Source organism: Augochlora pura, chromosome 9, assembly GCF_028453695.1.
Source record: "Augochlora pura isolate Apur16 chromosome 9, APUR_v2.2.1, whole genome shotgun sequence".
NCBI classification, from domain to species: Eukaryota; Metazoa; Arthropoda; class Insecta; order Hymenoptera; family Halictidae; genus Augochlora; species Augochlora pura.
Window position 1 is genome coordinate 2,096,878 of NC_135780.1, and position 20,765 is coordinate 2,117,642.

The window sequence follows — 20,765 nt, forward strand, 5'->3', positions numbered from 1 at the left end:
ACTTCCGCGTCGGACTAACTTTTTCCATGTCTCCCAGCTTTCCTCGATGTATTCTTCATCATTCTGTGCCCAGCATAGGAAGGTTCGTGAACCCTATATCGATTTCACTATACCTAGAGCCAACGAGGAACGGTCAATGGACTGTCTTTTGCACGCAACAACGAGTCTAACAATAGTTCCATATACTCGAAACGCTCTTGCTGGCAGTTAGCATCTCTGAAGCCGTCGTCGACTTCCGTTGCCGATTGCTTCCACATTCGTCACAGCAGCTGCAACCGCGAGTTTACGGATCGTTAAAGACGCTAACCATTGCGTATGCTGATCGCATCACCAGATTACGTAAACTTTTGAAATTTTCCGCAAATCTCGTGCAATCGGAATGCATGAAAACATCGATGCTTTTGAGAAAACAACAGCGCGCGATAATTAATTCTGGGCTTTTTGACATTCTTTGCGCTTCGATTGAGCGATTGAGGAGCACCTCACGCGTTATCTGTCAGATTCTGCGTTTAAATAAGAGTGATTCGCGTGGGCAAATATAAACTCTCCGACTGCTCTAAATACAACGCGGACTCATTCGTGAATTATTCGCTCGCGCCTTACTATTTACTGTACCCAGGCATAGTGTAAGCTGAATGAATGATCTGAAACTTGACGTACAAAATGCCGCCAAAAGTGAGCGGGATCGATTGTAAAAAGATTTAAATATCATTACTTTTGACAGATAAATTTTATCAACATAAAAATCCGAAGTTTTCATTGTACGTTGCGATGTAATTAATCACGATAACAAAATTATCAGAAACAAATGTGGAGTTGTCAAATAATCACTGGTGTTTATGGCGTCACGTCGGTGTCAACGGTCATTCGAGTATTATTGTCAGCATTTTGCCAATCCGCGAATCATTTACGTATTTTATGTACAAGTTGATTCATGTCTGTAAAGCATGTATAGCAGTTATTAACGACCATGAGATTTCTTATGTTTGTTGTCCATAGTCCAAATGTCACGAAATATTCCAGTGGCAATAAAATATATTTCAATATGTATAGTCTTTAATCCGTCTCATTTATATGTATGGCAGTTCATTTGCAAAGAAAATCGGAGGCTAAAAGTCTGAGGAGATAATTTCGCAATCGGTTAACTCATAGAAAGGTCAAGTGTTTTAGGAAGTTCAAGATCTTAAAGTGCGCCAGGTGAGCCGAAGTTAAAAATGCTACTGCTTCCGAGGCATCTGGAGCGCACTTGAACAGTTGCTTATGAGTAACGCAATGTATTCGTTATCCGGAAACATTCTTAAAATATTGAACTTTGTATTATAATAATAGGGAGATAATAAATTATGCGCAAATACCAAATGCGGAACGAAATTGTAAACAATTACCAACTCGTCAATATTTCTCAAGAAATTTGAAACATAATATGAAACTCAAGACAATGTCTAAGAAAATTGCTACCAGCGAGGCCCATTAGCTCAGTTGGTTAGAGCGTCGTGCTAATAACGCGAAGGTCGCGGGTTCGATCCCCTCATGGGCCACGTTTTCTTTTGCGTGCAGCAACTTTTCATCTATCTGAAAACTAAATTATTCACTGAAAAGTATGCAGAAATCATAGTATCTCAGTTGGCCCATTAGCTCAGTTGGTTAGAGCGTCGTGCTAATAACGCGAAGGTCGTGGGTTCGATCCCCCCATGGGCCAAATTTTTTTTTAGATGCAAGGGTCGTTTTACAATACTCCTTTTACAATATTTTTACAACACGCGTATGTTATTACATAGAAATTCTTCCCTTATCACATAGGAAAAACCATGAAAAAACTATGAAAAAACTTTATCTTTATTACGACCTCTATCGACGAACATCTTGACTCGCAGAAGCTTTCGACCTCGTACGATAACAAAGCAATCGTAGGTAACTGTTCGAGCGTAGATAAAGGAACGAACGGCGAGATCGGTTGAATTCCGTTCAAAGACGGTCGCGCGAGGAATTAAACTCGGTCGTTCTAGAAACCGTATTCAATCAAGGTGAATGGTCACCGTTGAAAATGCGAAACGAAAAATTCCAGCATTGCGTATCACGTTCAACTCCCGGGCAGCCACCTGTCGCGCGCATGCGCACCCACGTTAAAACACCTCGCTGCCCGTTCCCGAGTGTCAGTGTAAACCAAAATGGCGAGTGTGAGGTCGGCTCGTGACAGCTCTCGCCGCTGCTCGCTGGTGTCCACGGATTTCTGAACGGGTCGCGCGCCAATTATGTGACACACGTGACCGATCCGAGTGCGAACGGTGAATGGATACCATCGATTGATCGCTGGCAAAAGCTGGCGACCCGTGATACCCCGCCGCATCGGATCGGCACCCTTCTACTGTATCCCAATGCACAGTTGACGGGGTGACATTGACGTTCCTCGTCGATTTAAAGTGTCCTGTGGTCCGTTCAGTGAGCGGACAGACACCTGAACCGTTTGCCGTCTTCCTATCCGCGTAAACAACGGTGTCTCCCATCTGGCCTGGTCCCTGGGTGTACATCGTCGATACGGGGAGAGATCGTTCGATAAGTGCCCGATTATTGTTGTTTCGCGGAAGTGTCACGAGGTGCGCGTATTGTTTCGAAAGTATCGGCGGCCCGTGTGCGATCGTGTGCGCGCCACGAACGTGCACCGATTACGTTTCTAGCTGGCTGGGACTGTCGCTTGTTGCAATACCATTCGCGATTTTTCTTATTCTTCGTTCCGGGGCCGCAGTTCCATCGACCACGGTGAGTTCTCTATTGTTTTATCGGGGTGACGATCACGCGTCCGAGGTGTTCTTCGACGCGGGCAACCTACTTTTTACTTCTCTTTCAAAGCTACAACCATCGGTCCCTATACGATACCTATTGCTTTACCAATATAGCAATGGATCTGTTCTCGCACGATTTTAGGAAATCATACTTGCTTGGTCGTTCCACCGTTGACAACAACTTTTTATTGTCAATGGAATCGTGTCAGGTATTTTTAAATAGCGCGAATCGTTCAGGATTCAATGGATACGTTACCACTGGTCGATCTCGTCTGTCTTAACCCCTTTATGGCACGCGGTTACACATGTAGCCTCGTCACGACGTCCTTGTTTCGGCGCGAGCGAAATACGAGATTTTCTAGGGCAACTTGCTGACAGATTTAATACAGATGTTGACATAATCGAAACATAATTAGGATCTGCAATGTCGTTCCCTGTCGTTGCTTAAAGTCCATAAATCTGAGGGAATTGTGTCGAACTTTTTTGAGTTGTTGTTTATGTTTGGTCCGAGATGGGGACCAAACAGTGACCGACGCGTACTCGAGACGAGGCATCGCAAGTGAACAGTACAATATTTGAATAGTCTGAAAGCTTTTCATGTCTGTTGTCCAACGCTTAACAAACCTGAGAACTTTATGTGTATAACGGTGAAATTTCCTTGCGGAAAAATGCCTGACTCCTAGAATTCCTCCGAGACTCGTGCGAGCGTCGGTGGACGCGTGGATGTCCAGGTGTGACTCTTTTCACTCGATGGTCACTTCGATCATATGTTTCCCTCGGGTGTTGTTTGGATGTTTCTTAGAATTTCACTGAATAGAACTGCCGAAGCTGTGGAAGTAAATTGGCGTTTTCTGCGTTGATCGTTTCGCTATATTTATGAAATGTTTATGACGTTACGTCGTAACCGCTGCAAAAATAATACCATGTACGAGCGCCGCAGGTGGTTTTATGAAAGAGTTTTTTCAAGATATAGTATTCGATCTTCCTCACCCCTCGGCTATGAATGGGAAAGGGTTTAATAATAAAATGTAATAATAAGGGATTAATATTAGTTCGCAGCATTGAATGAGAGAAGGGGATGTAAATATAGGAGGACATAAGGGAAAAAATTCGTTCGTGTCTGGAGGGGATAATGTAATTAACTCCCTGTGGAGAGATGGGAGTTCAAGGTCATTGCGATGTTTATATTTAATCCTTCGCAGCAAGGATCCGATTGAGCGACGAGGACAGTGTAAAAACAGCACGTTTTACGTCCGCTGTTCGAATATACCATTCGCTGCTGAGACAGACAATAGACTTGCATATAAGTGTCTACTAGACGTCCGGCGTGTCTGATAGTTCCGTTTAAACGGTTAGGAATTCAGTTCGACGACGAACGAGAGAGGGTGGGGGTTACCTTCCAAACGTAAAAAGTCGCTATAAAAATGTTCCCTGCGTGACCTTGTTCCCTAGTTACATCCATTTTTGTACACCCGTAATGCGCAACCGACTACCTTTATTGGAAACCGGCTGAAACTGTTCGAGGTTTTTCGGGCCTCTTACGACGAGCAAGTGACTGGAGATCAATTGGTTTTTAGATAAATGCCCCTCGTTCTTCTGTCGCCGCGATTATATAATAATCCGATATTTTGAAATTAATTGGCACTTTAATCGGTCATTACACAATTCTTGCTTGCATATAGTTTATTATGCAATGCCGGCTTTGATAATTATAAACCGCAGTTATATTGTCATGAAATATAGACCGGGAGGGTGCGATATCTCTCTCAGCGAATTCGCAAATTGAAAGCTACGCTACCCTGCTAACACATTAATGAATTGTTTGTTAATGAATTAATAAATTTAGCGTGAAGAAATTAATAAATTTCGCATGAAGGAATTAACAAATAGCATTTCAAAAAATTGATAAAAGTTACGGGGACCCGTATTTTACGTTACGTTAAACGTGTTTAGAATTTTCGAATTGGTTGCTTTCCCTTATATAGACATACACCGGGTGTCCAGCTCACGAATGAATAAATCAAACGGCTTCGTTCAGAAGTTTGGCAAACTTTTCTTGGCGAAGTTGTTAACCAACGGTTACCGAGATACAATTGCGGCTACGTTCAGAGTACGAAGTTAAACGGGACATCTCCGGGGGAACTAATTCTTTTTGATTCGACGCCAGGGTTGTAGTTCGAGAAAAAGGTCAGGAGAGTTCTAAATGTCATATAAAATGCGTCAGGTGAGGGAAGAACGAATTTACTCGTGCCGTAGGTGTTGATCGATAGACAAATAATACATTGTTCGCAAAGTTCGAATTATGACGTGATTTCGATGCAGTAAGTCACTCTAAAATTAGAGGGGTTGTAACAAGGCGGTCCTGTGGCGCAACGGATAACGCGTCTGACTACGGATCAGAAGATTCCAGGTTCGAATCCTGGCAGGATCGAGATCATTTTTTTTCCGCGTAAAATATTTTTTGTTCTCGATAGCGCTTATTCGACGTATCTGCATGAACGATTGTTCTTACAAAAGTATTTTCGATCAGCACCGAGTTCATTTGCGTTAGGAGTTCGTCACGCGAACGGCGGCTGACCTTCGATAGACGAGCTTGCGTTATTTTTGACTGGAAAAATCGCGTACAAAACACTTTCTATCAAACGGATCGAATATTTCGAAGTTTCTTCGTACTCTGAAACGATTGCATAAACGGCGAGGAGATCTCTTCTGCGAAATTTTTGCTTGCGATTCGACAAGATCGTTCGCGGAATTGCTCGTTAAAGAAACGCTTTCCCGATGAATTTTTCGCGATGATAGTCGATCGTAGATAATTCGTATCGAAGCGCTGCCGAGATAACGGGCGGCCAATGAATTATACATAAAATTGCAAATCGATCGCTAGGCTCACGGATACTTTCTAGTCAGGTGCACGGGACTGCCTCGTGTAAACGGAGCACGGCCAGGAAGAACTTTTTCGCAAGCGCGAGCGGCAACGCGCCGCCGAAGAATCTCCAGGAATAGTGCGCATTCCGGCCGGGCCAGGAGACGATGCCCCCTTTCGACACTTTGTTTCTCCTTTTGCGTTCTTCGACGCCGCAGAAACTTCACCCGGAAGATAAACAGAGGGCCGGGGGTCGCTCCGCCGAATACCCCATCGAGATTCCCCGCCATTCCACCGTGAACTCGGCGGACGATCTTCGCCAGGTGAATTTCAGCTCGTGCCGGGGCAGCGAGAGAGACGCCGAACAGTATCCTCGCTCGCGTAGCCTCGAATTTACTCGGAACAGTTTTACTCGGACGAGTATTTTTCGATGAGATCGCATCAGGTTAAAATAGACTCTAATCTGGGCGAGATACCAGGCGATAACTCGTTCGAACTATTTCGAAAACTCCCTGGAAAACATTTACGAAAATGGCACCTTTAAATAGAAAAGTCGCCGATGTTTTATGGCTCGCTATTCCGGCCACATCAAGATTTACGTTGCATTAAAAGCAGTTGCCCCGTATCAGTTTATAAAAGTAAGGATAACGTATTTATTCCGATGTTTCACTTGAGTGCTATTCTAATGTTTGCCGTAAGTAATAATAGATATACTGGATGAGTACTTCATAGATTCATCTTTAAAATGATCGTAAAATATATTCGAAACTAATTAAGAAGAGAATTAGTCTGAATCTCTTCACTTGAACCACAGTTTCCTCCGCTTAACTTCGCTGAGAAGAGCAAAAGGCAGAGACCAGAATATTTAATAAGTTACCGTTTAATCTTCCGGCGAATTATCTAATAAAAATCCAACAGCGGATCTCCTTTTATTTCATTTAAATCGTGCAGCATCGGTGGAACTTCCGCCGTTCAACTTTTCCAATAAAAGACCAAAGTCTTTGGGTGCTCCACAGGTAGCTATCCAATTCATTCGAATTGTCCACTTAGCCCGAAGAATATCCAAGAGAACCGTGCCTCCCAATTTCGTCCACGCGAACCCGGTTATCGTAGTTTGCTCGTCCCGGGGCGTCGCGAAGCGTTCCTCGTGAAATCAATGCTGACCAACGACCGCTAATCAACGCGGTTAATCGTCATTCGATTTAATTAGAGGCGAATTGGAACGAGCTTATCGGCGATTGCTCGCCCGCCAGCAATAAATTACGCGGACGTGATTTCTTGTGTCCGCTTAGGTCCACGCTATGACAATGATCATCGGTTGCTGCTGGATTGCCGCGCGTTCGCTGCCGGGAACGAGTTTGCGAGCGCTTAACGAGCTTCTCGTTTTATTTCGGAGATAGTGGAAGCTTCGATAAGCTGGACGGATCCGTGTCCCCGGCGAACTGCCGCGTTTCTGCCTCCGCGAGTAATCCGATGATTAAACTGTGGATGAGAATAAAAACTGTCGAGGCTAATTGGTGGAGACGTAGATAAATGGGTGGATTCATAGTTTTGATGTCTTTCGTGTTCTTAAGGATTTATACCACTCTTTAATTATAGTGGAGAACCACTACCACTTAGGACACATATTGAATAGACCACGGTGGAGCACATATTTAGTATAATACATTGCAATAAATTCCACGTTCATTATATATCTATTAAAATTGTATTTATATTAGATAATTTAAAAAATTTTAAATTTATCGTCCTTTTTAACTTTTTTTAACTTTTCGTATGGTTGTATTAATTCTGACCATTATCTAAAAAATTATGAATCTTTTTGTAATAAAATTATACTTGTTTCGCAACTATATTATGCATATCCAATCACGCGTAATTTAAAGCCACTAATACATAATAATGGCAAATTTGTTCTTGATTCGCCTACATTGGAGAATCGGTGGATCACCGCAGATATACTTTTCTTCCTTAGAATTATTAACAATGTCGTTGACTTTGCAGCATTATTTAATTCAGTTAACTCTAATAATGCCTCTGAGCGTATTATCGCTTGCCCCTATTATCCGCCATACCGAAATTTAACAGCGACCTTAGCCTCCGTGATCCGATCACCAGAATCTGTATTTATGCTAATGCGATCACCGATAAAATCGATTTTTTCAATGGCAATGTCTGCAATTGCGAAATGACATTGCATAAGACGCGGAGGGCCGCCTTGTAACCTTACTTGTATGTCACACGCCGCGAACGTTCCACATTCCTCTGTATTTCATCATTCTCTTTATATTATATCGCACCCAGCCCCGTTATTTCAATAAGTAAATCAATGAATAAATTGCTCTCAAACTATTCTCGAGCTTTGCTTATTCGCTTCTCTTGTAAATACAAGAAATTCCAAATCATCGATTTGGATTATTATAGGCGTCATTAATTCTGATTTTATGGCAGTCATAGCGATTATTAACACTTTATCGACCGGTTATCCGATCGGAAAAATTTTCGCTTTTATTTCGAATTTATTTATCTTATTAATCGCGAAAGGTAACTAATATTTAAAAATTTATATAATAATATTGAAACTTGTACTACAATTTAACACATTTATCTCAGTAATAGATAACAAATTAAGGGTCACTACGGCAACCGATTCACAGGCTACCGATCGGAGGAAAAGCCGATTTATAGGTTACCGGACAATAAAGTGTTAACTATTAATATTGAAACTAAAAAGAATTAACGCTAGTCTCAACGTGGAGGTTTCAACGATATAGAATTGAAGATTAATCGTAACGATTAGGATGGATCAAGCCGTGGCTATCATAAATGCTGAAAAATGTTCGCCGTCCAAAGGTTAATCGATATAGTTCGTGTTTTTCCTCTGACAAATGATTCGGCGGATCCCGAACATGCTGGGTAATCGGGACATCTGGCGTGGACCGGTTATCTCGATGCGGTCTCCCTCGACTTCCGGTCGGGGACGCGAATTTCCACAGGATGCGTCCATTCCGGCCGCGTCGAACACATTGGGAACCGTTTATTGCCCGCTGTACGGTATTTACATGCGACTATTGACAGACCGAAGTCATTTAATGTCGAAAACGCAATCGAAATGCAATCGTAATGTTCTACAGTAGGCGCGTGTGCACGGCTTTGCGAACGGGGCTCGGCCGACGAGAGAAAAGCTCTCGCGGTCCTTTCAGCTCTTTAACGAAATACACTGCACGATCGGGCGTCGCGCTTTCAAAATTCATGAACGGCCGGGAATCAGTGCCGGTTTATCTGCCGAGCGAAATCGATGGGGAACGGGGACCAGGAATCTTTTGTCCATGGAATAATCGTTCGCGATTTGTCGGGCGCGGCCGGCCGTTCCGACGATTACTATCCCATTACATTTGTTTCGACGTTTGCAAACGTTGGCGACGCAACGTCGGTAACGAGTATACCGGTAGAAAACATCAATTCTCCATTAAAATGGTTATATCTTAATGCTGTTGGTAACTTGATCATATTTACGTCGAGTAGATATCATTTTTAATAGAATTTTCGACACGAAATAATTGATGAAACATGTCGACGATTAATACGTGTATTTGAACAAGACGGGAGAAATAAAGGATTTTAAAAAATAACTTGCAAATACGTGTATAATAACTAAAATAATATACTTTTATCTTATTTACAAAATAGATACAATTAGCGTATATATGTAACAACATTTTGCATAGAAAGTATTGTATATATAATTGTATATATAAAGTATATATTGAATATATAAAGTATATATTCGACGGAAGCATATTGGAATCAGAATTAGTCACGTAAATAATATAATAATTTCACTTTACACTACTTAACTTCCAATTAACGTTTTTATTACTCGAGCAAGGCGTAGAACGCGTTTTCTCTTCGCGAAGTGTCCGTGCTAACAAACATGATTCAACTCGGTAAAACAACAAAACCGTTCGAGGAGACAAAACACATCGTCGCATGCCTTCGCGATTAAATCATATCAGGTGGAAAATAGAGAGGTATTTGTCAGATTGATTTTTCTGTTCCACCTACCTGTTGAATTTTAATATTTGAGAAATCGCTTTATTTTCGAACGTCAATCTTCGCAGTGTTGAGAAACGTCGAATATTAGCACACCATTTTTGGGTCACAGATATCGAGCTTTAACCTTTTAGATACGGCAGGATTTTGCGCAAATAAAGTTTTTCGTAACTAAATTACGATTTTCTCTTAATATATATTTTTTCCGGATATCTATATAGTAACATATATTCTTTTCTTAATATATTGTATATACACACTTTCACTTTAATTGTTTGCTTTAATAAATAATAAAACAATTGAGTAAAGCACGAGCGATTCGCGAAAGCCACTATAGTGGCGCGTAGTATCTAAAAGGTTAATCGCATCAAGCGGGAAAAATCAGTGAATTTTGAGAAAATCCGCTTTCTAAAAAATATTTAATAGCTGCAATACCGGCGATAAGATTTTAATGCCAAGTAAAGAAAGGGCGAAATTAAGAAGATAGATATGAAAAGAGATTCAACCTTTTAAAAAGATGTTACAATACCTCTCCCGTGTACAGTGCACGTCGAAATATTTGAACGATCACCGTGTAAGAAAGCGACATCTGTTGGCGCAACAGATCATCGACATTTCAGCGGAGCATCGGCGCGTCGCGTCGTGATCCCGAACGGATCTTCAAGGATCAACGAGGATCCTTCGATGCGCGGCACCGCGCCGAGCACCGTTCTCCCGGCGCGCGTTCACTTTTCCCCTCGTTTGCTCGCGGGTAATTCGACACCGGCGTATAAATTACCCCGGCACAGTTATCTAGCTACGGCGGTTTCATTTTCGTAAGCCGTTAGACGCGCGAGGATGAAAGTCCGCGAACCGGAGAAAATCGGCGAGCACCACGCTTCTTTTTCTATTCCTATCCGTCTCGCAATATTCGCGAGCCTAGCGAGCACACCGCGAGTTTCCTAACGATCTCTCGCGGGGCCGCTGTTCTCCCAGCTGCCAGCTGCCAGCACGCGCGAAGAAGCCTCCTCCATTGTTCTCGGTCCTCGGGATCCTTATCCAGGACGCGAGCGTGCGAGTGAAAGGGAACTTCGCCTTGGTTATCTACCCGCTGTCGGACAATAGACAATGGCTGAACGTCGCCGCACTCTTTTTCACGGCTCTTCTTCCTTCTTCTCGCTTCTTCGTTTCCGTGGGGTCACGGTTTATCAACCGGCGATTACCTGCTTCGTTTAATTTGCCCCGTGTTATCCGGCCACGTGGCTCCTCCCCTTCGTTTACCACTGAGCTGCTGGTCTTTATGCAAAGTGAAATTGTCTCCCTTGATTCACAGATATAAACGAGTTCGTTGCTTTGCATTCGATCTATTCGCTTTCGTTATAAACCAGGGCTTCTTAAACTATGGGTCGTAGCAAAATTCTGCGGACGCGAGAGATTTTAATGTCAAATATTTATATATACCATTTTATAACATCACTAGAGTTGGCGGAATACAGTGGACTTGCAGCGTCTAGACACGCGCATTTGTTGAAGGTTTTGAGCTATCTAATTTATTTTTCTTTTATATTTGTATGGGGTCGTCAAGAAGCTCGTAATCATAAATGGGGTCGTGAATGACATAAGTTTAAGAAGCCCTGTTATAAACGATTGGCATCGATGGCAAACAAGATACTGATCTTTGACGTTAGATCTCTAAAGGATCCACCGTTCCGTGCAGTTAATACGAGTGGGTTAGAGTCGTAGTGACGTAAGTGACATTTTTCTCATTGTGAGAAGAAACCGGTCTTATCGTTTACTTATATGTCTATTGTTCTCCGTCCAAATTTATTGTTAAAATAATTTACAGTTTAGTTAATTTAAGGCTCAGTTAAGTTTTAGTAAATTTACAATTTATTTCGCTCGCGTTTACAACAGTTTGGCATGCGTAGATTACGTTTTAAGATATAGTGGCTTGGATAACATCCGCAGACACCCGCAGACACCATGCAATGGAGTTAAACAATGGATTAAGATAACAGGATTATCTCATATTTTTATCTGACACGTCATGTCATCATTTCACACCACGACAATTACTGAGAATTCTACTTGAGAATTGATTGTAATACTTATTAATAATGCGTACGTAATACTCGTACATATACTTATATGCTATTAAATATTATTATATCCACATTCATCGTTTAAAATTCCGTTGAGATTGAAAATCACGTAAAAATACATCGCGAGGCGTACGATAATCTTTGCCAGTGACTAAGTCGTTCGACAATTTTCCATTTCCACGGTGAATCTAACCTTGTACAGCAAGCGAAAGTTAAGCTGTTAAGCGATAGTGTGTCTTGACTTCCTGCCAGCCAGCCAGATCTTTTCAACCGCCGACATTGTTTTCCTGTCCTCGGTTTTCATCAGACCCTCTTCCACTTCACCTTATCGAGATTAGCCCCGTTCTCAGTTTTTTTACGTGTCGAGATCCAATTTTATTCCTTCCAATTTCCATTTTTAATTCCATTTCGTCCGGCCCTCCGACAAGGTTTAACGAACCGGCGCGGAATAGTTCTCTCTCTCTCTCTCTCTCTCTCTCTCTCTTTCTCTCTGATTCCTCGCGGAAATTCGCATGCGGACATTCGATTAACCCCCGCAGTTCTCCACCGACCTCGGTAGCTGCAATTCTTCCTTGTTGACTGTCGGGAGTTGACGTTCACGTTGTTTCGACGCAGCGGACGTCGCCTCCGACGATTGATTGATAAATCAGCCGCGGCTGGAAACATTGATTCCCTTTGTTTCCGAGGGAAAGAGCCGACAGCTTGCGATCGATCGGGCGGGTTCGTAAAAATCCACGGTTGGTTCGTTTCGGTTCGAACCTTTGCCATATGTGACGCTCCGAGGCGTTCAGGATTTAATACTAATGCGATCGAGTCGTAAAAGTAAGTAACGTATGTTGCTTTATAACGATACAAAGACTGTAGTTTTAAAATATAATTAAATTATTAAATTTTCAATATAATAAATCAAATTTTATGACTGATTATATATTCAAATAATTATCCGATCTAACAATTATAAATTAAATCTAAAGTTTATCCCTTAAACTTTTTCTATTAAATTAATAAATAAAAAGATAATTTTTAATTTATAAATATTATTAAAATAATTAAATAATAAATTTAATGTATGAATTAAATTCATTTCTAAAGAAACCAGATATCAACAAAACCGACTTATTTCTCACATCCGATCCTATATTCGTAATTAAATTAAAATTTAAAAAATTATATAAAATTAACTCTTTCATCTTCGAGATAAGTAATTCCTTATAAAAATATTAATCGACCCTGAAACCAAAGGTAAAAAATTTAATTTTACTTATCTATAATTTAACTACCTGCTTTTTTTTAAAACGCATTCTCGGATAAAAGAATTGATTCCATTGATTTTTAAGAAAGAATCTCCACAATTTGAAAAGCAGAAATAAGTGATCGGTCCTGAAATGATTGTTTCTAAACTTATTTACCGTGAACCAATAATATTCATTCTGAAATGATTCTTAGACCAATACGATTTGATCTGAAATTATTTTTAGTCTTAAACCAATACGATTTGATCTGAAATTATTTTCAGACTTAAACCAATACGATTTGATCTGAAATTATTTTTAGACTTAAACCAACATGATCCGCACTGAAATGATCGTTTTATATTTAAACCACTATGATTCGCTTAGAAATGATGGTTTTTAAACTCGACCGATACGGCGGGACCAGAAACGACTGCTGTCATACACACCAATCGCTTATGTTTTGATCGAAACCGATTACCTTTAAAACGCTGCAACTCGCAAACGTCTTCCTGATTTCAAATTCTGGCATAGCCTATACGTGTTAAAGGCTCGCGTCCACGGCCGGCTAAGCTGGAATAGCTAATCGCGCGGCTAACTCGCAAAAATGACGGGTTTATCGAGCATAGCGAGATTTTGTTAATTGGCAAGGAAAGCGACGCGACTGCTTTCTCGGTGGTTTTGCATGATCGCGAGCGTGACTGCCAGTTGCGTTAGAAGCTTTCGCTTTCAGAAACACACGCGCTGCAACTTATTAGCCGGTCACGAGCGCCGGTGGCGAAGGTGCAACGGCGGCGGCGGCGGTGCATCGCTCGTTGCATCGCCTTGCATCGCGTTGCATCGCCTTGCATCGCGTTGCATCGCATCGTGTCGGTTGCTTGCGTTGTCCCGTCTCTGCGATGAGTTACGGATGCGCCATTTGCGTTTTCTCCCACGACACGCGCGAGCAGCTCGTTCTCGCGATCTCCGAGTATTTCCCTTCGAAAGTGAAACCCGATTATCGTGGTTTTTCATTAATTGCACTCGAGACGGACTTATCGCGATCGTCGGAGATTGATAACGAGACTACGTCTAACGCAGCTAATCCGGCCCGAACTTATAAAATTCAATAAGCGCGCATTTTACGCGTTGATTTTACATAAATAATTAGCGAAAATCCGTAAACGGTGCATCATCGTTACATGGTGTTTATCAGACGAGCAATGATCAACAGACAGACTTATTGCGATTTCGATACATGATTACATCCCGCGAATTTATCGTTATCAATTTTCGTAGACGGGTAGTAATTAACCGTTTTCACACCTCCGGAGCAGAGAAAATGAAATTTGTTGGTTGAATAATCTTAAAGTTTTATCCTCGATTCGAATCACATATTAATATATACATGTGTGTATATTGATATATAATATTGATTGTTCATCGCTGATTAGACATATTTCTAACGCTTCGGGAGCCACCCTTGGATCTAGATCGTGCTTCTATGTATACAATGTTCAATCTAAATATGGCGTATATACGTAATCCGATGGATCGTATCACGCCAGTTTCACGCATACTACATGTATACGGCAGCATCGATCTTTTTACCGGTTCTCTGCGAACCTTTAAACGTCGCTTGCATAATATTATCACTAGATCGCGGATCTTTAGAATAAAAATTACGAGACGATTTTTCTTTCAAGATTTCAAGATTTCACTCAATTTCTTACGAGACGATTGTAAGAAACAGAAATTGAATAAACGCGTATCATTTCTTTTAACCCTTTGCACTCGGAACCATTTTAACTGTTTTGAAACAATTTCTCTGGTTCGTGGTATTTCCATTCTATTTAACGAAATAAATTTTTATGTATACAAAATTTATTCTTGTGACTCCTCCCAACAGTTTTACTACTTGACAATTTTTTAAATCTAAACCTTATTGTTGCAAAAATTATTTTGGGATGAAATAGAATAATTTTAGTGGTGCCCTAGAGTCATTTGCACTCGAGTGCAAAGGGTTAATAATCTTGACAAGTTGAATATAATGTAACAGTATTATCAATCCAGTATTAACAGTACTACAAATTCTTCTTTTAGGTTTATAATCTTATATCACAGTTCTTTATTTTTGCCATAAATTTCTAAAATCCGCAGTCCAATCATCACCAGTTCAGTCACATGAAGTGTATTATGTCCTACTCCTAGGTGTAAACCATTACAAATAAAAATACTATCCTACCGTTTATTAATAAATAACAATAGTACAAATAATATTAACGATACAGACACACGTCGAAAATGGGAAGAATTAACGTGCAATTTGTTATTTTATAGTCATAATAACGCTTCGCGAGCTGCAACAAATGTTTCCCCGTGAGACGTCAAAATCGAGTTACGTTGCCGTTTCTAAGAAGACCGACTAATGAAATCAGAATCAGGGCAATTCGGGTCAACAGTTACCGGATGAAATTCCGATTGAAATTCCGGTCACGCGTCCGTTTCATTCTTCGAAGGCGGAGCTTCGGGGAAAAGCCTCCTCTACGAATCGAATTCGCGATGCTCGGGATCCGAGTTTTTCGACCCGATGCCGCGTCGCATAGTGAAACGAGAGACATGTTTTGTTGGACGTCAAAACTAATTATCGAAATCTTGTACCATTGCGTCGCGAAATCTTCAACGCTAAATCTGGCGTCGTCGATTGAATGACCGGGGTCACAATTTTATTTCATCGTAGTATAAAATATCGACGTTCAATTTAGGCCGACTGTTAACGTATTCACTATAATCTCTTTCCCCTTCTTACTATTATTATATGTTTTCTTTACGTTGCGCCATAAATATTACCGTCTATTATTATTATTATTATTATTATCTTGCTGAAGATTTTTCCGCTTCCCTGCCCCCAAAAAAAGAAAATTATTATTATTATTATTGTTATTATTTTATATTATTAGTATTATTATCATTAGTAATATTACATTATGTATATGTATACATATAAACGATATTGCGCGCGGCCAGCGATGTTGGAGGGACACCGGTTGGCACTAAGACCCTTTTCCTTCACCCACACTAGTACCAGGACCTCTCTAACATTTGGAGTTTTCCTCGGAAGACTAGACAACGACTTTCGTCACTCTTAACACATTAAAGGCGGGAGTCGTCGTACTTCGATTTATCTCGACTGTAGCTTAAAGGCGGGAGTCGTATTAGTACGGTTTGCAACCACATTGCGCAATCCGTGCGCCACTTTACATTTGTATTTAGTATGTTTTGTGGTTTGAAGCTGTTCGGTTGTTCAAATTCTACTTACAGTAAATTTTGAAATCCTTCAATATGGCTTCACCTAGCATACTTTCGTCAAGATCCCCCGCCTTTAATGTGTTAAAATAGTACTCTTCCAATAACCACGAAGCAAGAAAATAAAATCAAGCACACAAGCAACAAGGGTTAGTTAATTTTTAAACCTCAGAAGCAAACTGTTATCGTTATCAATCCTATCATAACATCGACGATGTCCAAGAATATACAGTAAATTCTTCCCAATTATCCTCCAATTTATAAACAAAAATGGACAACTGTGGGGACATTACCGTAGATGTCTCGTTGTATAGTGCGTCGCCCCGCACCGCGTCGAGAGGAGGAGCAGAAAATACAGTAAATTCTTTCCAATTATCCCCCAATTTATAAACAAAAATGGACAACTGTGGGGACATTACCGTAGATGTTTCGTTGTCGCCCGGCGTCGCGTCGAGAGGAGGAGCAGGACGCGAGCCGCGGCGGAAATCGCGCGAAATAATCGGCCGAAAAGTCTGCCGGACGATAACGTGGCGCAATTAAAAGCAAATGTAACTTGGCCCATTGAAACTGAAGTGAACGCGAGGCGACGTCGAGGACGCTCCGTGCCGAGCCGCGCCGGTGATAATTGGTCGCCGCAATAACGAATCGTCTGGCCCCGGTTGCTAACGAGACCACGCTCGTACTCGCGCGGCGTTAATTGTTGCCTCGGCGCGTCCGTTCTCCGCTGTCCGTTGCCCGTTGTCCCCGTGCTTTCGCGCTGTTTGTTGCCCATCGCGCGTACGCCATCGACGAAACGCTGTTATCCACCCCTTTCGATCGCCCGCTGACTTTCAACGAGCCGGGCTTCGTTCCTCAAACCCGCCTGCCAGTCCACCTTCTGCATTCGACTGACTCGGAACGAGCTTCTCCTAGACACCTGTACACCGTAGCGATCCTCGTCCCCTCTCTGCAGTTAGATCGCAAGGCATTGGAAATGGGTGTTTAAATACATTTAAACTAAGGTGTAGTTCTAAATAAAAGAAACTTTATTTTACGGTGCGCGAGGAAGCTCTTTTCTATGCAGACGCTTCTGTACGACTGACCGTGGCCTTTCCGGAACCCCGAAAAGAAAACACGGGTCCTCTCGTAATTCGAAACTGTTATGCTTGTGCCTCACAAGGCCAAACACTTATACGAGGTGTATACTTTCCTATCTTAATTTCCATCGCTTCTAAGAACATTGATTTGTTTTTGTCCATGCACAAATATCGTATTGTGGGTAATACGTAATATTCCAATACAAGGCAACCCGAGCACGAGGCTCTTTACTTGGAAGACGATTTCTAGCAACCTTGATAGCAATCGCTATCTCGTGGATACTTATGCAAAATGGGAATCCTCTGCATCAATTGTAGGATATAGGAGTCACGTATAATCCGCTTTATTTCATTAAATTCCTGCGATCCTTTTAGTCCTTGATTCCACGAATCTTTTGCTCCTGTTTAGATTCTTTGATTAAATAAAATTATATCAAACCGCGTCCTTCTAGTCTCGTCGAAAACGCACACGAGCCGCACTGTGCAAATTGTATCGTGTCGTTCGATTACGCTGCGCTTTTATTTCTGACGAGTCTTCTGCAACGTCGTGATTCTTCGAGCGAATCGACGCGTAGACTCGCGTTTCGCCATACACAGGCGACAGAATTATTTGTTTCAATTTTATTTTAATTTTAAACAAATTTTTCAGATAGCTTTTTCAGCATGTGACCTATGCTAAGCCATTTATAACACGTCACTTCCACCGATTTATTTCTTTGTTATCGCTAAAAGAAACTCTACATTTCTTTCTTTAAACTAAATAATTTATTATGTTTTCTTACGTGCAATAAATGTCGCCGCATATCTGTTCATCGTCGTGCGAGGATTAACCCATTTGCTGCCAAGGACGAGTATACTCGTCTTTGGCAGGGTGTCACGCATTGCCAGGACGAGTATACTCGTCCTACTTTAAATATATTATAACATGCAGGCTTTTGAATTGGCAAATTTTTTGTGGCCGCAAACATAAATATAAATATGTAAAAGACTTGAAAAAATACTACTGTAAGCGTTGATATCATCTGAATGCTTTCCGAGAGCGTTCGGCGTAGCCGGTAACGTGATCGCCAAGCGATCACGTGAGAGGGTATCGAGCATACTTTGTAGCGCGTTTGATCTAGACGCGGTGCCGAAGACACACGCGGTTGCTGGGCAACGTGTAGCGTTTGTCGCGACGGCCGAAGACGAGAGACTTCACTTTGCAATAGGCAACAGTCAGGGTCACTTCGTGTCGCGTGGTCGAAATATATAGATTTTTGGAAACCAATACGTTTGTTCGCCCATTTTGACCCATCCTAACATACAAATAAAATTTTTTACAAAAATAATACTTTATTTCTTATAGAGAATGATAAGATACAAATGATGAAATATAAATGGCAATGGGAATGGCTTCATATAATTTAGGCTTGGCAGCGAGTGGGTTAAAAGAATTTCTCGCGATAGAATTGTCCAGGAACGCGCGGAGGCGCTTTCGACAGACGCGAGTAATGTCAGCATGGTTTCAAAGGGAATCCCGATGGAGCAGGTTGGGCACGGAATCAGATGAAATTCGATTTGGTCGACAAACGCGCGTGCATCGTGGGTTTGTTTCAGTTCGGGAAGTTCTCGAACGCGTCGCGGAACGCGGCGTCCGTCTTCGAGGCGCAAACGAGCGGCTGTTGGTTAATCTGCGAAACGAAATCTGCGAAACCGTTCCTCCGGAGCCGAGCGGAACGCTCGCGCTGACTCTTGCCGCGCGGACCCCCGTCGCGGTAATTGTTAACGGCGATTGTAATTACAGCGTCGATGTTACGTCGGTGTCGGTCGGACGGGTTATTACAGGGCTGCTGTTTCCCGGTGATTGTGTGCGCTAGATTTCACTTGCTCTTTCCGACGGTGGCGCATCGGTTGCACCGAAAAATAATCCACTGCGCAACCGAGCGTCTGGCATTTAACGCTGCTTCCATGAAAGGGTCAAATTAACACCTTTGAATAATTTTATTTAACACCGCTTTTATCAGAAAGATCAAACGACGCCTGCAGACATTTTTACTTAACAGTTTTACTTAGCAAAGCGGTCAAACGAAGATATTTACCTTTGATTATTTTTATTTGACACTGTCTTCACAAAAGATGTGAATGACATCTTTGATCACATCTATTTAATACTATTTTCACCAAAGCTTTCAAAGACCTATTTAAAAGTTTCAATTCGAATTTATTTTCAGAGTTTGACCATTTTTCCTCGATTAACTTCTTACAATTTTTTCGATAACGATTACTAAAACTAGTTCGGTTGGACATAAGTGTACACAAAAGGTGACTAAAGATAGCGTCAATCTCTTCTGTAATCGACGTAGAAGTTTCTGTGACGAGTACCGATATCTACGTAGATCGTCGTGTCTTCCTGTTAGCCTTGCTATCGTAAAATATTTCACAAATACCACGGCCGTAAAATTTTCTTCGGAAGGAACGCGACGATGATCGCGGTGTCGAGAGAAATCGATCAGATTAGATAGAGAACGAGAAGTCGTTACGGTACGCCGCGGTGATTAGGTCCATCGGGCTGGCCGCGGAGTTCTTTCGAGAGTAACAGAGAGTAATTATGCAATCGGTTTCGAAACACCAATCTCCACTATTCCAGACAATTGTGAAATAGAAACTTTTAAATCGCAGTTTCGATGTTAATGATACCAAGCGAATCGAATGTCATAAATTGTTTTTCGGTTTGTCGAGGTCTATGGTGGGCAAGGCAGATGTCCACGCGATAGAGGATATTGATTTTTTTTCAATTCATGGCTGAATGGGATGTTAAATAGATTAGCCCTCCATCTAATATTCTATTTAAAGTGAGACAAGATAAGAAAGATGGGAACAGAAAAGACCAACTTGTAGACAATTTGTGAAATTTGAGACGCTCTACCATCCATCGAATATTATATTTCTTATATGTCCAACTTTCCAACTGCATCGATCAATTCATAAATTACCCAGTACTCCAAGCGAATGTCTGAACACCAAAAAATATATTGTTCATGTTTTTACTTTTATAAAAGCTGTAGATTAATATTAGATTAATAATTTTACTATTGGACTGCGAATCTTTATGCATGTACAGTCTGAGAGAATTATTAAATTGCAACAGGACGAATAAATTAAGACGGCGTAACTGTATCTTCAATTTCTTTTTACAATGAGTAATCGTTTAGTTGACAAAAGTAATTTTTTTTCAATTTTTCGTTGAGTGATGTATGAAAATGATAATTGGCACAAGAATCTGCAGTCTATTAAGGATCTGTTGATACGATCTTGATAAATAAATAAATAAGTAAAAAGAAAGGACCTCGATATATAAATAAATAAATAAGTAAAAAGAAAGGACCTCGATATATAAATAAATAAATAAATAAAAA

At 41.2% G+C, this 20,765-nt stretch overlaps 1 protein-coding gene and 3 non-coding genes across 4 annotated transcripts in view; all 4 read left to right on the forward strand.

Moving 5' to 3' along the window:
- The first annotated feature begins 1,464 nt into the window (after positions 1-1,464).
- Trnai-aau (transfer RNA isoleucine (anticodon AAU)) lies at positions 1,465-1,538 on the forward strand. Its single transcript has one exon. It is a non-coding gene; the product is annotated as a tRNA-Ile (tRNA).
- An 87-nt stretch (positions 1,539-1,625) lies between these two features.
- Positions 1,626-1,699, forward strand: Trnai-aau (transfer RNA isoleucine (anticodon AAU)). The gene has a single exon. It is a non-coding gene; the product is annotated as a tRNA-Ile (tRNA).
- Positions 1,700-2,164: 465 nt separating this feature from the next.
- Positions 2,165-20,765, forward strand: part of LOC144475032 (uncharacterized) — a 39,708-nt gene continuing 21,107 nt past the window's right edge. Inside the window, exon 1 of the mRNA XM_078190551.1 lies at positions 2,165-2,757. The gene's annotated coding sequence lies outside the window, so the exon portion shown is untranslated. The remainder of the gene's footprint in view (positions 2,758-20,765) is intronic.
- Trnar-acg (transfer RNA arginine (anticodon ACG)) lies at positions 5,139-5,211 on the forward strand. The gene has a single exon. It is a non-coding gene; the product is annotated as a tRNA-Arg (tRNA).